This window comes from Platalea leucorodia (genome assembly GCF_965183815.1).
Source record: "Platalea leucorodia genome assembly, chromosome: 1".
NCBI classification, from domain to species: Eukaryota; Metazoa; Chordata; class Aves; order Pelecaniformes; family Threskiornithidae; genus Platalea; species Platalea leucorodia.
The window spans coordinates 32,995,466-33,010,528 of record NC_138823.1 but is presented as its reverse complement, the minus strand read 5'-3'; the positions used below and the strand labels follow the sequence as shown (position 1 = coordinate 33,010,528).

The 15,063-nt window shown below is 38.6% G+C and overlaps 1 protein-coding gene across 3 annotated transcripts in view; it reads left to right on the top strand.

Annotated features, from left to right (window-relative positions):
• PKIA (cAMP-dependent protein kinase inhibitor alpha) overlaps positions 1–15,063 on the top strand; it is a 44,034-nt gene that overhangs the window by 13,791 nt on the left and 15,180 nt on the right. The window contains exon 1 of one of the 3 annotated variants that reach the window (XM_082327817.1): positions 3,535–3,624. The exons of the other annotated variants lie outside the window; for them this stretch is intronic. The gene's annotated coding sequence lies outside the window, so the exon portion shown is untranslated. Of the gene's footprint in view, positions 1–3,534; positions 3,625–15,063 lie in introns of those variants that run through there. 3 annotated transcript variants of the gene reach the window in all.

Here is a 15,063-nt window from a genome sequence, read left to right as displayed (position 1 = left end):
ATGGAAAAATTTGTTTTCCTATTGATAACTTACCTTGACACACAAACATTCAATCTTTCTCTTAAAATAAAACTTTGAAGCCAAAGAAATGCAAATTAAGTTTACTTGTTCAAAAGTGTTGGTAGTCAGAATGTTGCAAATTTGCAAAATATAGCCAATTTTTCAACAGTACCCTAAAATACCTCTTCATAAGGCTCACTAAGTACGTTTGTTAGATGAATTCAAAGACAGCAGTAGGCGTTCTCCCAGGCCATCTTAAAGACCTCTATGACTAGTGCTTTTCAGTTGTTTATATGTAATGCATCTATCTTCATGTTCATTGCAAATTTGTCTTAAATCCACCAAAATGATCACTTTCTTGCTGGAAAACTATGAAACTGTTAAAACACTGAAACTGGGCATTTCTGTTTCTTTCCATATGACTCATCACTTTGTTTGCCCCATTTAAATGTTTTACACCTCATTAATTCCTTGTGATTACATTGTGTGTTTTGGTTCTTTCTACTTTGTCCTGGACAATATTAACTTTGTTTTATTTGTCTTTTTGTATTTTGAACTTTGGTACAGGCTGTTCTCCATTACAGCTCCTTGTTCCATCTACAACAGGGTAAGATTCTTCCAGACATCAGCATGTTGCCTAAAAATCAAGAGGGGGGCTTAATGTCACGTTATCTTCCCTACTTCTCTTGTAGTAGATATAATGAAGACTTGACTGCTGTGAAAACACAAGACTGCCAGCTGTGCCATATGCATGTAACCTACTAGCATGAAGAGAACCTCTTGTATAAGTTGCAGTCGGAGGATGCTGACTGGGTCTTTCAACTTAATTATTGTAAATGGCACGAGAAACACAAGATGAAATGCAAAAAGAGGTCACCAGTTATAATGAGTAAGATCTTTGGAGGAGTCTCTAAGAAGCAGCTTTTAAAAATGTAAAACAACAACAAAACAATAAAAAAAAAATAACCCTCATTTATAAACTACTTGTTCTTCAGTGCTGTGGCCAGAATTCCATATGAGAGTTGCCTTTGTAGAATCCTTTGTCTTCAGTCTCCAGCAGTTCCAGCTCACTCGGTTCTTCTACCCCCTCCCCCCTTTCTCTTTGTTTTCTCTCAAAGGGCAGAGATGAAGGTCAGCTCTGTGCTCTGGACCATATGTCTGACTGATTGCTTCATACTCTGCATCTATTGCTTTTTTTCCTAGCTTCTTTTACAAATTCATAGTTCAAAAACAAACTCACTTAAAGGCTTTAAAAGTTCATAATTGCAATATACGAATGAGGAAACCTCACTGCGAAAATGCATTATGATGTTGTTTTTTCCAGGTGCTGTTAAGAGATGGAATTTCTTACTACTTTTTAATTTTACTACTTCAAAAATACATTTTAAAATAAGATCTTACTTCAATGCCTGCTTGCCCTGTGTATTCCTAAGGCTTTCTCTTGTATGCCAGTTTATAACGGAGATCATCATTCTGCCTTCTGTAGTATGCTGCCCAGCCTGTAGATAAGATGTACATGTAAAACTTTATTAGATAGAATATATATATATGTGTTAGTAGCAAAATACATAGCAGTGTTTCTTTTTCAGCTATCACCAAGCTCAAGGCCAAAGAATGCGTGTTCTTGCAAATTTAGGAGTTAAATATGCAAATCTTCATCTTCTCTTGAGAAATTAAATATTTTTGATTGTATGGGTAGAATCTGATGAGAATTCAACCAGTGAAAATTCTCCAGTAAAGTTAATTAAAGCTGGTATCCTGAGAACGCTTTGCATTAATTTTGTATCAGATTATACTTCTACTTTCTGCAACCTTAATTAATCAAATCTTAATGGTTACTAAATCTGTAGCACTGTTTTGGGCTTTAAAAGTATCAAGGGGCATGTTCCTAATTGAATATTGGGATCTGGGGAGGGGAGGAGTAGATATTGGTCCCCTTTTCCAAAGGGGAGATAGACTCTGAAGTCTGAGCAGGGGGAAGAGGTAAAGGGCAGCTTGTCCTTCAGGACAAGAAATGGCAGCAGAAGGCAGACAGGAAAGTAATTAACAGGTCTTTCTCCAGAAGAGAAGGTGGCCTTTACTGTGCCTAATTACACAGACTGTAATTTAAAACATGCTGTCTTGATCTCACAGTTGGATCTTTCAGTGCCTGGTTCATGCAGGCAGTCTGCTTAAGTTTTAGGCCCGTGAGCAGATATCTAGGTAGTCTTTGCCTGAGACCGCAAGCTGAGAGGACAGATTGCCTTGTGAAGAGTTAGAACTCTCATCCTTTGTGGATTAGTGTTGTAGATTAATCCTTTGTAGATTAATGGCTTTGGACTGTAATGTTAATGTTTTGAATTATACCAGGATACAAAGGAGTATCAACTTTAGTCTAAACCTGGGCTGTTATCCTCCAGCAAGTAGAGAGCTAAAATCTAATTTTATAAACTGTGTGCAGATGTGTGATTAAAAGGAAAATATCTGTTACTTGTATTATATATTGGGAACAAGCAAGTTTAGAAGAGGCCAAACTAATGTCAGGGAATCGTCTTGCTAAGACTCAGTTCTGTGTATAAGTTGAGGGCTGTATTTCACCTATGACATGGTGATAGTGACAACTTTTTAAACTCACTAATCACAGATTAATGCTTCTGTCAACCAGTACCCTTTGCTTCTACAATGCTTTTAATTAGACTGGGCTCTTGAGCCAAGAAAATATCAGGGAGCTACACATCCCTTTTAGGAGACTGAATTCAAGACTGTAATCTTTCCTATTTTACTTAAAAACTGTAAGCATCTAGAACTGCTGCCCAGATTCTTTCTACGTGCATACCATCTGTCTGTCACCTAAGACTGTTTATGATCTGGTAACTAGGACTCTCTGATCCTAAACTCACTAAGAATGAGGCAGCAGTATGCCATTGCAGTCATTTGGATGCCTGGGTACAAAATGGATACTGACATACCAGCTCAAGTTTAGTGGAGGCTACCAAAACCATTATGAGGCTGGTGCACATGATGTATGAGCAGGGGTGGAGGGAACTGGGTTTGTTCTGTATGGAGAAGACCCTACAAGTAGATTTAACTGTACTACCCAAGGAAGGGTTATGGAGGTGATGTAGACTTATCTTGGAGTTGTACAACAAAAGGGTAGGTGGCAATGATCACAAGTCACAATGAGAGAAATTCCAACTACATGAAAGGGAAATCTCACTGCAAGAATGGTTTAGCACTGGTTCAGGTTGTCTAAAGTGCCTGGGGAACCTCCATCCTTGGAGATGCTCAAAATTCAGCTGGAGTCCCTGAGCAACCATACTGAAGTTTGAGGCTAGCGTAGCTTTGAGCAAGTGGTTGTTGGACTTGATGGCCTTCAGATGTCCCTTCAAGCCAAAGTTTTCCTATGATTCAAAGAGATCTGTTGATTTACTAGGTGTGCCTATACAGACCTAGCAGTCCTGACTCAGGGCCTGAGTTTAACTTAATACCTTCTGTGTGGAGACAGGGAGGAAGAGAATCTCATTGCTCATCTTCCATATAATAGCCTCATGTCAAGGAAGGAGGAGACCTGGACCCCAAACTGTCCTCAACCTCGAGGAACCTGAACCTATGTCTAAGCAGAGAACAGAACCACCAGTATAAAAGGTATGTTGGAACTGGTTTATTGCATACAAGCACAATTGCTTTCCTTCTGGTCCTGTGCCTTTTTGTGGACAGGAGGATGCCTGACTCTGTAGTCTGTGATTTGTATGCTGAAAAATGGGAAGCCTCCACTTCTGGATCATGCTCCTTAGATTATTTTTGTTGTTTTTAATTGTCTCTGGAGTAAAATATGTGAGCAGTTCTGGAAGTCCTTCTAGCTCTAAGTGTTATGCACAAGACAAGCTTTTCTGGCATTCAGTGTTTGTTTCACAGAAATAAGCTGATCTAAGATAATGCAAGAGACAGAGCTTCAGTTAGACCTGCCCCACAGAAAGTGTCAAAATGCAGCAGAACAATACTCAAGTGCCAAGACAATATGGTTCTCGATCTTCTACGTAAGGAACAGAGCTATGACAAGCTGGTTTTCTCCTGAACCTGTAAGATACGATCACAGTGTTCTCTGTGAAGAGATTGCTTCTGTTTTCCTTATGCTGCCACATGAAGTGAAAGTCTCACTAAGACAGAGACGCAAACCAAATAAGCAATTCCATATTCAGATGTTAATGAGTTTGTCATTGTTTAATGTACCTTACTCTGGTGCAGAAAAACACAGATATGTGACAACAGGCATTGCAAACTAAACTTACCCTTCTATCAAATCCACCCACATAGAAGATATTCAAGAAAAGCTCCATCACATGCTGAAATCTGTGAAATCTAAAGCAACCCTGGGAAGTAAACTAATTTAAATTAATAACTGTATATCATTCAAACTGAACTGGTGTGGGACAAGAAACAACAGAAATCAAGTGAAGAGTGTAGAAGTTCATGATTTTGTTGGGGTTTTTTTTGTATTGTTGTTGTTTGTTTTCTTTTTTTTTTATTGTGAATGTTGCCAACACTATTCTAGGAGACCTTGTAGCTTCTTCTCCTGCAGTGTATTCACTTCTAACAACTGCTGAAGTCTTTCTGCACAGGCTTGTTAAGGAAAGCTAGTGAAAAATACTTGTTCTGGATAAAGAGAACACCTTTTTTTCTGAGAATCAGAAAAGATGGTATATTTGCCAGCATTGTTCCTAGTGCTCTATATAAAGTGATTACTTCATGTTATGACACAATTTTTTTGTCTAATCATCCTGCACTATTATAGTTTATACTTTGCTTTTACCTATTTATAATTGTTGCTTTCTTATAACAAAACTAGCATAGGATTATAGCTACTAAATTCTATGATGATCTGTTTGGTGTTAACCATGATCAACACAATATTTTTGAGACATCTTCACAACAAATAGAAATAGCCTTGTAACATAGCATGTTTTTGTCTATGTTATAAGGAAAAAGATATTCACCCTTATAATAGTATATGGAGAGTAATTTTTGTAATGAAACACGCAAGCGGACTTAAAGCTACTTATTCTTCTAGATGTACCTAATCAGCCCTTTGTTTCTAAGAAAGAACTTTCTTTTTATCTAGTATCAGGCATGGTTCTGTCTCTGGAGCTCCTCTGTCCTATTATTGTTGTTTTAGAGTGCCCAAGATTAGTTGGAAGAATGCAGAAGAAAGAACCTAATATGAAGCTGAACAGAGCAAAAATTGTCTGAGTCATAAGGTTTAGCTCTGACATACTCGATTACTACTGTTGTAGCATCTGAAAGACGTAACACTATGCTGCTTCATAAAAACTTTATGCATTAACATTAGAACTCACTGGAGTATTTGATTACATGCTTAATAATCAGACTAAACCAGTTTGCCTTTGTTGGCAAAGTAATCACCATCTATATTTAATCAAAGTAGAGGTGGTGGTGTGGCTTGTTTTGCTTAGCTTATCTGGGGTTTTTTTTGTGTGTGTGGTGGTCTTTTTGGTTTTGTTTCTTTTTTCTTCAAGTTACCATTTAACTGGAAAGCTGACTGAAAATGTTTCAAATAAGCTTCATTGGGTAAGAAGCATTTGGTTGATGATGTGGGAGAGGTGTGGTTGTGTTTTTCCTGGGAATGTGGGGGCTTTGTTTCTTTGTTTGTTTGTTTTAAAAATAAACAAAGCCCCTTCTTTCTGCTTACATTCCTAAGGTGAATATGGTGTCTGCCTTTTTCTGTGCAACTGTTTTTGTCACGAGGATGGCACAGCTCTTCATTTTAATCCTGTCTTCAAATCATATTATCTTTCAGTTGTCAGACTTGGAGAATCTGCACACCTTTATACACTCTGCAGTCCAGTTATATGTTTTTTAAGAAAAGAAAAAAAAATCCTTCTGTATTTATTTTTTTTTGTGGGTAAAATTTGTTTAAGTCTGTTTTTACTTTCTATTGAACCCATTAGCTTTGGTGGTCCCTTAAATGGTGTACCAAGGTATGCCAAACAGGAGAATAATTTACTTAAAAATAGCTTTAATGGACCTAAGCATCATGATGTTATGTAATGTGATATATGTGGAGTTTCAGGCAAATAGCCAAATTCCCTTTGACTTTACAAATAAGTTTGCCTTGTTTGGCATACAAGTCAAATGGCTAAAAGATTTGTAGTGATTCCCAAAAAACACCTTGGCACATGTAGTTCAGTGCTGTCTGGATACAAATGTGTTATTCCAGTAATGTCATGCAAAATAGCTCTGTGGAAAGGAGGGGGCATATATCAAGACACGTGGATTCGGCAGTGCTTTACACAGAAGTGAAGTGCCCAGAGTGTGTGAATTTTCATCCAAAGGTCAGCTCTGGGGAAATAGTTTTCTATTTCAATTAGCCTTCCAGATTCTTGCCTTTTTTTTTTTTTTTTTTCTTTCAGTGTTTTGCATGCTTAAACTTTTTAAAAAGTTTCTATTTAATAATTAATAATAGAATTAAATATTTAAAATTTTCATTTATTTTACTATTTGAATATTAATGTTTGAATAATCCCTGTAGGGGGTTCAGCAAGAAGAGCGGGAAAATACAAAAGGGGGAAAATATTGCTTGATTCTGAAAGTAATACTTAAAGATATTTCTGACAAAGCGTTAACAAGCAGATTGGTTAGGGGAAGGAGGAGCATTTTGGAAACGAAGATTTAAAATAGACACTGAGGCTGAGCAGGGTATAGTTAAGATCTCTCTCATCTGAATGTTATTTCACTCCAACTGTGCTGAAAAGCTTTTCTGAAATGAAGATACATCTTGTCTTTCCATTTTTAGTTCAGCTCTGATTTCATTGGAGTCTATGATGAAAACAAATATGGAATATTACCTGTTATGCAAACATCAGTACTATTTGTTTGAAAATAACGGTGCTTTTTCTGTTGAATCACCAGGAGGCTGTAGATATAAGGTATGTAGTAGCAGTGGAAAATGTTGTTCAAGGGAAGGACAGGAAGGATCATTTTTGGTGGTTGGGATGGCAAATTTCAAAGACATTGCACTAAAAGTTAAAATTTACTTACCAAAAGGTTGCCTATGAAGCACATGTTCAGTGAAGCTTTTAATCCAGTGTAAATAGTCATCTTAGAAAATGTGGGCATTAATTGCCTAGTAGGAGAAAGAAAAATGTCTTTGCTTCTCCCCCCTACTCCTTTCTTCCCTTAGTGTTTTTTACAGTATGGGTGAGTTTCTGACTTGGCTGAAATAACTGTTGTTTTCATCATCTTCAGGTCTTGAAGTTTGCACTATGTCTTCAAATTTCATGGATGGTGTCCTACATTTCAACATTACATTAAGTCAAATTTTCAGAAGTAATAAGAGGCTTGAGCTTGCTAGTTTATTTCACTACTTATCCCAAGATACTTTCTAAAAATATTGGTTCTTACTAATTTCTGAAGCATGAGGTCCTTTGTAGTATCTCATGTTGGTCACCTGAAACTGAAAATACGAGTCTCTACATACTGTGTTCATTCACAAAAACTTGGCTTGTTACTTGCATATGGGCAAGTGTCGTCTTTTTACCTATTGTTTTTGTGGAGTATTTACTTTTTAAACAAGCTAATTAATGCTTAACGTTAACCCACAATCAAACATGCCAGCTCTTGCAATGTGCTTGCATCCTTAGCACTTCTTGCTCTTCTGAGAGGCATTAATTCAACTGAATAATGTGGTGTGATCTTGAAAAATCTTGTAATTTTGTTTCTGTAGCGAATGTTTTCTTGGAAGTAGCCTTTAGGCTTGAAAAGCTGGTATATACTCCTCTACCTTTCTTGGTACAGAAACCCAAAAATGTCAAAGCTAATCTCATGTTTAAGTTATTTAAAATAACAGAGAAGATATTCCTTGTCCTCTCTCATGTAAACTCCCTATCTCAGTCTTGGGGGGAAAAACCACATTGCTTCTGGTATCTGTAAAAGTCATGGCTACAATGATCATGATCTTTGAGAGCACTGAGATTTTCTTGGTCTGTGATGGTAAAGACTGGTGAGTGGAGAATAGTGCCTTATTATCTATCTGTCATGGTATTAACATACTTGCCACATAGCCTTCACTTGGAAAGAGACTGCCTTGTATCAGCTGTGAGATAGCAGGGACGTGTAACACATGAGATCATTGCGTGGCTGTGATTTCCCAGTTCGAAGTGAAAGAAAGTGACAGAAGGGCAGTCTCAGCAATTACTGAAGTTTAAGGAATACACTGGAAAGCATAGTAAGTGCTCCTCATGGCCATTTATATGCACGTAGTATCTTGTGATGAATATGAATTGTATTGGTGGGTATACTGGGTGTTGTGTCTGGGTGTTGGCAGTGAGGTGGCTGCAGGGGTCGCCTCTGTGAGAAGAGGCCAGGGTGGCCCCATGATGGACACAGCTGGTTCCAGTCAGCTCCATGGACCTGCTGCAGGGCACAGCTGAGCCCAGCAGCCAAGATGGTGGCGCCTCTGGGAAAACATATTTAAGAAAGGGCAAAAAAACCCCCTGCCACACAGGTAGAGGAGGAAGAAACAAAAAGAGTGAGAAACAGCAGAGGGAACACAACGGTTGAAGAAGGAGGAGGAGGAAGAGGAGGTGGTGCTCCAGGCACCAGAGCAGAGGTTCCCCTGCAGCCTGTAGAGGAGACCACAGTGGAGCAGGTATTTGCCTGCCAGTATGTGCCACACCAGAGCTGCCTGATATTTCCTGAAAGAACTGCAGCCTGGGGAGAGCCCATGCTGGAGCCCGTGGGAAGAGCCTGTGGGAAGGACTCATGCTAGAGCAGAGGAAAAGTGTGAGGAGGAAGAAGCAGCAGAGAGGAACTGATGTGGACTGATCTGACTGCACCCTCCCATTCCCCATCCCCCCCAGTTGCTGGGTGGTGGGAAGGAGGTAGAGCAGTCGGGAACTGAAGGAGTGAAGCTGAGCCTGGGAAGAAGGGGATGGAGGGAAGGTGTTGTTTTAACTTGTCTTTGTTTCTCACTATCCAAACCTAATTTAATTGGCAGTAAATTAATTTTCCCCAAGTCGAGCCTGTTTTATCAGTGCTGGTAATTGGTAACAGATCTCCCTGTCTCTATCTCGACCCACTGGCTCTTTCATCTTATTTTCTTCCCCCTTCTTGTTGAGGAGGAGGAGTGAGAGAGCAGCTGGGTGGGCATCTGGCAGCCAGCCAAGGTCAGCGCACCACAGGTTGTTCTTTAAAGCTAATTACTTTAGGTACCAACAGATAATTTTTAAAAATATTAAAAATTAAAAAAATTTGGAATATGAGGCAGTTCTTGTACAGCTTACAGAAAATCTACTACTGGTAAGTATGTCTAGATACAAGTAGTTATGCAGATGGAGTGAATATTCAACAGTACCCATCTTGGCAGGTATATCTATGTGTATTTACGTGGATAGATGAGGTAATTTTCAAAGTTTCCTGATGCTGAACACTCAAACTGTTGTATAGGAAACCTTCCTGGTATCTACCAATTTTCTCTGGTATTATGGTCATTCCCATGTACATCTATGTCCAAAGGTGGACAGTTTTAGTTGGGATGGGGTAGAGGCTTACAGCTAGCTGTCAGCATCCCAAGATCTTTGCCAGGAGGAACAGTGGTTATAAAGGAAGTTTGTTTCTCTTCTTTGCCAGGAGGCACTTAATGTTGACTGTTTCATCCTGCTCAGTCTTAGAGTCCATTTGGGTTTATTTTTATGTACTTTCTTACCACAGTTTGCCTATGTGCCTTTTCATTGATTCTCAATTACTTAATTCTTTTATTCTCTTTATTTCTGAAGTTTAGTTTTCACTTGAACAAGACACTTCTGTAGTGACTATAAGAGATGTGTGTGTTTCTGTCGCTTTAGATTTGGAGCAACATCTTTTATATGGTTACCTTCTTCCTCTTTGAGGTTATACCTGCAGCTTGCCTCCTGTGGAAAAAATGGTACCCAGAAACTCACATCTGTGGGTGATTCTTATTCTTGAGAGGTTTTTTTTTCCCCTTTGCCAGGGTTTCAAAATTGGAAGTCTTAGGAAGTACTCTGCCCACATATGCGTTCTTACTGTAAGCAGACAGCTGGTACTTCCTTTCATTGTCTATAATACACCAACAGGTAGATAACAGGAGGGATTCTGTGCTTTGCACAGCCTTGGCAATGTCAGGTAAGCTATTCAGGTCAAGTATGGAAGTACTCATGTGGTCTGACAACATGAATTCCCCTCAGGAACTTTGTACAGTAGTAAGGGTTTCTGTAAGTTCTTCTGTTTCTGCTCATGCCTGTGTGTTTATGCTCATATCCAGAAAACATGGCTTGCACTTCATTGCATTTTGTTGTTTTTATGCATGTAGGAAGAATTGTATGTTCAGATTCTTCTTAGGCTCTTTTAACATTTCTTAGTACTCAGCAACTGCTGTGAAAGTTTCGAGCTGGGATTAAGAGCTTGAGCTGCAGAAAATATGTGTTAGTTTGGTTGGATAACTTTTCTTGGCATGAGTATAAAATGTCTACTGTATGCTTTTTTAATAGGCCATCTCTTAAAGTGATTGAGCAATTTGTTATGGTTGGCTGAAATCAATGAGTTCTGTGAGAGTCAAGGAAATTCTACTTCGTTTATATGCTTCCACCACCCGCTTTTGTAAGTTGCCCACCCTGTTATCTTCCTCCATTTGGCCCTTTCTTCTTTTAGATGAAGACTTGTGACATTAGAGGGATAAGAATTAAGTATTTGAGCTTTAGTTTGGCTTGAAATGGGGGACGAAAGCAATATTTGACCCTCAGATTCAAAGCTGTAACTAGTATTGATTTTAAGTAGCTGTGGTTTGCAGAGCCTGTATCTTCCTCAATTGCTGTTGGGTGTCACACTCATCAGGGTACCTGGGTTTGCATCTAGAAATGCATCTTAAATCTGACTGTCATGGACAGATTGTGCAATGCAGCACAATTGCTAATTAACTATTAGTATATGCAAGCCATTTTTTAGTTTCCATCTGGTACCAGCACATGGAAACTTGTCAGCATTGTTAAGGGCAGCCCTCTAAAGTGCAGATTTTTCAATCCCAAGTGTTCAAAATGATCCTAGGTCACAAAGGATTATTCAGGAAGAAGGGTGGTTGTTTGTTTTGCTTTTTTTCCTCTTTGCTTAATTAGATTCTTTTTTAGAAGTGGACATGCAAAAGAGGTCAGTAAGGTTCCCGTCTTCAAACTTATCATGGCAAACGTGAGGGCTTGCTTTTTGTCTTTTTATGTTAGAAATTATTTGACTTGTCTTTTAAATGCCTACAAATACTGCAAAGTGTAAAATGCAAACTGAACATGCTAAAGGATTTCTCCATTATAAAAGATTTCCTCATTAATGCTTTTCTCTCTTCCAGCTGATCATGCATCATTTTTAGGTTTCAGACTGCTTACCAGGAGATCCTCCCAAATGTTGCTGCTCTTTAGGTCTTGACCTCTTTGCTTTCAAAACAGTATTGACACCAGTTTGAGTCTGAGCTGTACTTTTTATGTGGTTTTAAAGAACAGAGACTTAAAATGCGTCACTCTGGGAGAGTCACACTCACTAAACCTTGCTGAATCATATTCTTGGATAGCTTGGCTACTATGCATGTATGTGCCTACGCATATGGATATGGAAAACTACCCCTTTGTACCACCTCATGCATTTGTTTGAGAAGCCTGTTCCTGTGCCTATCGCAGTCTACTCTTTTTAAGAAAGTCATCTTTGACTTCAGATCTTGCAAACAATATGAAATTGCTGCTCTCTTCCCCCCTTCCTTTAAAAGACAGCAGGTGGACTTTCCTCTGCAAGGGCCTTAATTTAAACCTTGTTCCCATTTTCTCTGGGTCTGGGAAACATCCTTCCTCTCTCTACCTCAATTCTGGACTGACACACGGCTATCTTAAGGGTCTTTTCCAACCTTAATGATTCTATCCATAGACATAACTGCTGCTGAGCCTGCTAAGGTGGACAAAAGAAAAGAAAATAATATGAGGTAAAGTATTTCCTTTCATTAAAATCTCTTTTGTATTATTAGACCTCATTCCTTTGATCCCTCAGCCTGGTGAATAGTAAGGCACTTGGCCCTCTAGAGTTGATTGGTGCTTTAACAAGAGCCCTGTCTTTATATTGCTCTACATATTGTTACAGAAATGAATTAACTTAAGATTCCCAAATAAACGAGTAATAAGAAAACAAAACTCATTGGTCTACCCTTGCAGCAGCAGCACTAGAAGGCTTTAACAAGAACAATGCTGTTTGAGATTTGAATGTTTCACAGGACAGTTTCTCAAGGGCTGCTGGCAGGTACCTCAAAAAGCAAATGCAGCCCCAGTTCATGGCATCTGTAATATGATTTTAAAAATGTGGAACCTTGTCCTAAAGAGTTCTGAAATCAACTTATTTTATAATGAATTGCAACATGGAGTATTTGCATATATGTTCCTTCTGTTGAGCTGATTAAATTTATAATATACTTCATATAAAGAGGGTTTATTTTTTTCTGACTGGTGGCTTATTCTACATTAAATTGAGAAATTTTTTTCCCCTTGAATGAAATAGAGTAAGACAAAAATTAAGATTTTTTTTTATTATTTTTTTATTTTTTTTGCTTATAAATATATGGCTCTCGTATACCTGGAGAACATGTGGCAAACATATAGAAATATTTGAGATATTTACCTCCCTGTGCTAATGTAGGAGGTACGTCCTGAATTTTGCAACCAATAACATTGTTTTTTTGTCATCTTAGGTAGCTACCAAAACTTCCCAGGTGACCACTGTCTAATATTGTGGTAATAATATCAGTGGTCCATTATAAAGAAACAGTAAAGTATTCCTGCTGGAAACAAGTCTAAAAAAAGCACATTTGAGACGATTATTTCAGGAAGCCCTAAGTAGGCTATGCAGTTGCATAGCAACAGAGCCAGGCAGTCCTTAGACTCTAAAGTAGTCAGTGTACACATGGGAACGAAATGCAAAAATGATGCAAACCTTGAAAAATATAAGGCTGAGACTAAGAGGAAACCAAAATGAAATGATATGCAATAAAAAATGTGAATTTATCGTGTGAGTTATAATAAATTAAACTGCTTTTAAGATACAAAAAAGCACAGCATTTCCGTTTTTGTAGCTTCTAGATAGTAATTAAAAGAAAGGCAGAATGTCTGGTGGCTGGGAAAACTAATTCAAATGTAAAGTAGATGTTAAATGCCTGCCACAGGAAAAAAATTGCATGGAAAAGTTAAGTTATTGTTGACAAGCCAAAAAGTTGACCAGATATACCATGAATGAAATACTGATTAATGTGTTGTGGCACACAGAGGTTCAAATACTTCGATCATTAAAAAGCTGCTTGTCTCATGTTCATGGGTCTCCAGGCTGGCCCAGTGGTACTTATCTTTGCAAATACTGAGAAGTATGGTGTCGTTTTGGGTATTCTTGGAAAACTGCAAGCTTGCATGTGAAATATGAGATCTTAGCAGAAGCATATTATAGTGGCTTTGTTTTTGCAAGAGGTAATCTGATTTTATTAAAAGCAAATGTAGGAACCAATATTTAATATTTGGTAACACACAGTTGTGGATGATCTTGCTATGAAAAAAGGCAAATCCCTTCCTTCCAGTACTGTGTTTGCCACTGCTCAAGAAGAAACAGCTCTTCTGTTCTGGATGCTGCAACACATGCTTTCATGATGAGTCATGACTGCATGATTTTAAAAGGTAGTCACATGCAGACAGTTGAGCTATTCTACCAGAACCTGCTGAAAAGATACGTGATACCACAGATGTTGCATCTGTCCAGTAGTTCACAATGTCTTAAAGATTTGAGGAAAGTGTCTTGGAGGGGTGTCATGGTTTAACCCTAGCTGCACCATGCAGCTGCTTGCTTACCCCGCCCTCCCCCCCCCTCCCCCCGCAGGATGGGGGAAGAGAATCAGGGGGAAAAAAAAGTAAAACCCATGGGTTGAGATAAAGACAGTTTAATAAGACAGCAGAGGAAGAAACCAATAATAAGAGTAATGATAAAAGAATATAGAAAGCAAGTGATGTACAGTGCAATTGCTCACCACCCACTGACCCTATGCCCAGCCAGTCCCCGAGCAGCGATTGCTGCCCCCCCAGTTAATACACTGAGCACAATGTCGTATGGTATGGAATAGCCCTTTGGCCAGTCTGGGTCAGCTGTCCTGGCTGTGCCCCCTCCCAGCTTCTTGTGCACCTGGCAGAGCATGGGAAGCTGAAAAGTCCTTGATTTAGTATAAACACTACTTAGCAACAACTAAAACATAAGTGTGTTGTCAACATTATTCTCATACTAAATTATACGCAGCACTATATCAGCTACTAGGAAGAAAATTAACTCTATCCCAGCCGAAACCAGGACAAGGGGGACAGTTTTTTAAATACAAAGGAAGAGCTGAAGGATAGCTAAACTGTGGAGCATTTCAATCTCTTGAATACTTGATAGCTAGACTACGTGTTGTACTGAAACATTAAAGAATCCTAGCAAATAGGTCTGGAAAAAACCTTATGAAAATACTGGTGTATCCTCCTGTCCACACAGGATAATGTATAGCCTAAGTTTTAAATGCTGTCATGATACTGTTAGCTAGACATTTTCTTTTTGCTACTCTAACTGCATGCTTTCCCTTCAAAGTGCTTTTGTTACCTACAAGCTGCTGTTGTAGATGCTGTAAACATATCAATCAAATTGTCAGAATGCAGAACATCACAAAATGTAAACTTTAGTTAAGTTAGGAATGGGAGTAGTGTAATAGGAAGTATAACTCTATTAAGCAAAATCTCTTGCAGTGAGATAAGAAGAAAGAAGGTCTTCTAAGACAACCTCATACATTGCAACTTTAGAGGAAAACGGGTATTGCAATGATATGAGTATTGCCTGGAAACAAAATGTGCACCATATTTGTGTTAGATCTTGGCTCGGCAGTAAGTGGTGGAAATACTCTGTGTTCCAAGGATGAGTCCTTTATAAATGAATGCTATTTTTTAAAAAACAGAGCTGGTTCCCATTTAACTGGAAAGGTACACAACAATGTACTACATACTGTCTGTGTGCTGTTTCTTGATT